The following is a 5,086-nucleotide window of genomic DNA, read 5'->3' as shown; positions in this document are numbered from 1 at the left end:
AGAAAACAAACACGGCGTCACTCAGCATGTGAGATCTTCAGACAAACAGAGAAACACCTCACAAACCACCGTAAGACTGTAAATACAACTGAAAAGTCAAACTGTAAAACATTCAATTATCAACAGATGTTTACGCGTCTGTATCATTATTGGCAGGAAGAAGAATCTTTCTTCTTTTTTTTAAATTTGGAGGCCCTCTGTCTGGCTTAAGACCCAGATGATGTTTAGGAATCTTGAGTAAACAAACTTAAACTAACTTAAAAATAAACACTTTATTCCGCTCAGGGCCATATGAGCCATCATTCAAACACATCGTGACTTTCTCTCAGACCGTTTGTGAAAAAAATATATTTTTAAAAAAACACATAATTGTCAATAGTTTATCTTTTTTTTTTTTTTAATCAAAACAAGATTTTGATATATAGAATCTCTGTTTAATAAAATACTTGTTGAGAAATAAAACAAGCTCAAAAACATGAAAGAAAAAATGAGAATTTAAATCTAAATTTTAATCAACTTTATCCACTGATTTGGTGCTAAAAGACTGAAGGTTAATGAAAAACCACATTAAATAATGGATGTAATCAGAAATGATTGCCTTTGTGGCTCCAAAGCTGCATTTGGAAATCCTTTTTCTTTTCATACAGTATTTCATATCTCATCCCTCTTTTTTTATTTTTTTTATTTTTATGCATCAGTGCAAATATTCCAGAGAAGTATTCAGGGATCATCTCTGAAATCAGCAGTGTGTACAGTTTATTAACTGAAGAAAAATGTTGTTGAAGATCCTTGAGCAAAACGTATGCTACTTAAGCGGCGCTCGGAGAATAACACAAACATTTGTAACTGCATTTTAAAACTCAATCAGGAAGTACAAACACGGCAGCCTTCAGCGGAGCCGAAATCCTTCAAATTGTTGCTTTTATACCAACGAAAAAATTCCATCAACCTGCTCAAATTGAGCCTCTGCGGCTTGTCCATTAACGGGAAATATGCTGCAAAGTTGGGTGTGATGTTTTGACATCGCCTCGGTTTGTCAGCTGCAGGTTTTAACTAATTTTTGTAATCAGTTTGCAATAATACTTTTGTGCCCAAGAATTTTGTACAGTAGATAGATAGATAGATAGATAGATAGATAGATAGATAGATAGATAGATAGATAGATAGATAGATAGATAGATAGATAGATAGATAGATAGNGATAGATAGATAGATAGATAGATAGATAGATAGATAGATAGATAGATAGATAGATAGATAGATAGATAGATAGATAGATAGATAGATAGATAGATATTACTTCAGTATCATTCCATCTTCATGCGTTTTCCCATTTTAGAAGGTGAAAACCAATAACAGTCCTGCTCACATACAACTACAGTTTTTATTTCTTTGTACCACATTTGAAAAACATTGTGGAGAAACCTTCAGCAGCATCTACTAATTGCAGCATACTTTAGATGCTCCCCCGTGACATTCAGTATTTCATTTTGGACCTAGTGACAGATTTTGTGAAAGTGTAATCTACAGCACTTTGAATATTTACACTTAATGCGTCCACTCAATCTGTCAAGAAACAAAAACACTAAACATGGAGCGTCTGCTGTTGGGCCGTCTTGGCTGATGCACCTCTTCAGTGTCATGTGGAAGTCGGGGATGGTACCTGTGGAGTTGCAAAAAAGGAGGACCGGAGAGTGTTGCTGGGGTGTCACGCTGAGCAGCCTCCATAGAAAAGTTTACTCCAGGTTGTTGGGAAGATTGTTGAACCTCAGATTCAGGAGAAGAATGTAAATTCTGTCCTGGAGATGGAGCTCTTTGTCCTCTCAGAGCTGCTGAGGTGGTCATGAGAGTTCAACCATCCAGTCCACATGTGTTTGGGGCTTTGGAGAAGGCCGACAGTGGTGTCCCCGGAGGATCCCGAGGACAGAACTGTGTGAGGTACCAGGGTTGTTGCTTTGAGGCATACAGTCCTTGTGAGAGATGTGTTTGTATTCTCAGCACAAAGTCAGACCCATTTCAGGTGGATGCTGGACTTCGCCAAGGTAGTTCCTAGACTGGTCTCAAGGTGCAGCTGGGCTGAGGAGGGTGTCCAGTTTGGGAATCTCTGAGTTGCATTTGTGCTTTTTGCACATAATGTGGTTCTATTCGCTTCATCAGACTTTGACCTTCAGTGCATGTTGGAGAGGTTTGCAGCTGAATGTGAAAGGATTGAGAGTCAGCACATCCAAGTCTGAGGCCAGGCTTCTCTCCAGGAAACTGGTGGATTGCTCTCTGTGAGTTGGGGCGAGTTGCTGGCCGAAGGAGTTTAAGTATCTTGAAATCCTGTCCACAAGTGAAAATATCAGTTACCAGTTGATCTATGTTCCAAGCCTCACCTGTGGTCATGAGCTCCCAGGAGTGACCAAATTAACAAAGTCTTGGATACAAGAGGTTGAAATAAGGGCGTCTGGGTTCAGCCTTAGAGATAAGGCAAAGAGTTTGGACATTTGGAGGGAGCTTGGAGCGGAGTGGTTAAAGGAGCCAGCTGAGGTGGTGCAGGCATCTAGCTAGGTTATTTTTCTTTGGTGGTTTTCGGGCCACGTTTAACTGGAAGTAGACCCCGGGATTGACCCAGAACTCCCTGGAGGGGTTACGTAGCTCATCCTGAATGGGAAAGCCTTGAAGTTCCGCAGTTGATGGGAGGTTCATCTGGTTGGATGGATGGATAGACGGATGGGTGATTGGATGGATGGATGAATGGATGGATGGATGGATGGATGGATGGATGGATGGATGGATGGATGGATGGATGGATGATGGATGGACAGATGGTCAACAAAAACAACACACCAACTCATCTTTTGTCCACCACTTTGATGATAACAAGTAGAGACAGATTTAAGCTTTCCCCCTGAAGGAGATTTTGATTTCTTAAATTAATTCAAAACGGAGACGGGAGGTTTGAGGTGCAGGGATATGAGGGGTTGCAGCTGCACAAGCACGATGAGCAAGATGAGGATGAAGCTGGAGATGATATGCCCATTATCCCTGACACAAGATTCAAGAGTTTGCATTTGTCACATGCTTCTACAATATGTGCTGGAAAATGCAAAGAGCCTGTTCTCAAGGCTGTGCAACAACAATACGACATTATAAAAGAACAAATCTTTAGAAAAACACAGAATGTTTGAGACAAAAAAAGAAAAATTTGGAAAAAAAAAACAGTGTACAAATCTGTAAATCGATCTCTGCAGACCTCTTCTATCAGGCCTTTAGGATCAGCCCAACAAACATGTCATTATTAGTATAACCCTGAAATCTAAGCAGTAAGTAGATGTGCGACCCATCGAGTGCAGTTCACCAAAATGAAAGAGGGCTGCTATGAGCTCATTGTTAGAGTATACCATTGTCGTCTATGAAAGTAGTGAATACATATACATCTGTTTATCTATACAGATGTTTTCCCAAGGACAGTCAGAAACACTGGAGAAAGCCCTTGTGTAGGAGAACAGTGGCAGAGAGAGTCTCTTCTTCCTCCATAACAATTTAACTCCAAAAAAATAAATAATTCAAGTGGGCGAACATGTGCATGAAGAGAGCAGATGTAATAGAAAATACAACAACACACAAATGTGCAGATTATGTGTCTACACAACACAATTTCACCAACAAATGAATGAGTTCAGTGTAAATACAGCTAATGATGGTAGAACGGACTCTGTTAAAAATATGGGAATGGCTCTTTAAGAGGAAGATGAGTGTGACCACAGAATAAACTGCAGAGCGTTGAGTGAAGTGATTTCACTCGCAGCCCCGCCTGTTTTGCATTTTACTGATTACTCCCCAGTTACGTTTCATGGCTCAGTAGGTTATTTAAGACAATATCTCACTCATTCCCTCTATCTGGCAAGTTCCCTTGTTGTCAGCCTAATTTTCCCAACTGATTTCCAGCCTGTTAATCCTGTTACCTGCCTGTTAGCGATGTGCCGCTATCCCGCCTCAGCCCACCAGCCTGCTGCCGACACTCGTCAGCCTCCCACCACTCTTCTCCCGTGGCCTTCCACCAGCCGGCGTCCGCTGGTCTTCAGCCAAACTCATCAGGTGCCCTGAGTCTTCTCCGGCTTTCACGTCTCCAGTCTGACCTCCTCTGTTTTCCGCTGACCTTCACCTGCAGAGGGTTCAGTTTGCTTCAAGTGAATCAGGGCTCCAGCAGGATATGTCTGACCGAGGCTGAACCCAAATGTGTAGCAAGTCTTCCTGGTTGTATAATGATCTGTTCGAGGTGGATTCAAAAATGCCCTCCAGGAGAAGTTGAGAAACGGCTCAACATATGCAAATATCCTCTTATTCAGTCAGTTACAAAAACAAACAGCATCCCATGTAGGATCGTTTCCAGTGGAGACGCAGGACCGAAATGCCAATCAGGTAAAAGTTAAAACGGTTTGCAGTCATGGTTTAGAAACTAACTGTGCATTATGGAAGGAGCTGCTACCTCTACATACATAATAGGGTTGTTCTATCTCACATCATCAGAGGCCTTCTGCTCCACTGTCTCTGATTTGCTTGAAGCTTTTGTTAAAAAGGATGCAAACTACGTGTATTTAAATGCTGTGTGGGAAAGCTTAATATATGAAATACTTTTTTTTTCCTGTTGACCCACTTTCAAAACCTTTTTACTCACATTGAAATTTAAGGCTATATTTGGATGACAATATCCCAGAAACGATTAAAGATAAACGCCTAAAATGATCATTTGTCATTTCTTATTGTGCCATTGATTTCAGAATCTTGGGAAAGTGGAGCAAAAAGAAATCATTTGGTGATACTTTCTGAACCATTTTTAGTAGAATGTCACGATTATCTAAAGCTGTCACGTTCTTGGCTTTTTTGTTCGGTTTGTTTCCTGTTTTATTTTGAAAATATCCCTGTCCTGGTGTGTCTCGTGTGTTTTTACTTCCTTCCTTTGTCACCGTTTCCCTCCTTTTTGATCGCCATCTTTTCATCTGTCTTGGTCTCCCTCCTGTTCTCCAGCCTGATTCTTCTTCTCACACCTCCTGCAGATGTTTTTGTTCTTTTTTAAAATTTCTGGTGATTTGGGGGATTTTTT

The sequence above is a fragment of the Stegastes partitus genome, unplaced genomic scaffold (genome assembly GCF_000690725.1).
Source record: "Stegastes partitus isolate 25-593 unplaced genomic scaffold, Stegastes_partitus-1.0.2 Scaffold545, whole genome shotgun sequence".
In the NCBI taxonomy this organism is placed as follows: Eukaryota; Metazoa; Chordata; class Actinopteri; family Pomacentridae; genus Stegastes; species Stegastes partitus.
The sequence above is the reverse complement of the archived record's forward strand: the minus strand, read 5'-3'. Positions refer to the sequence as shown.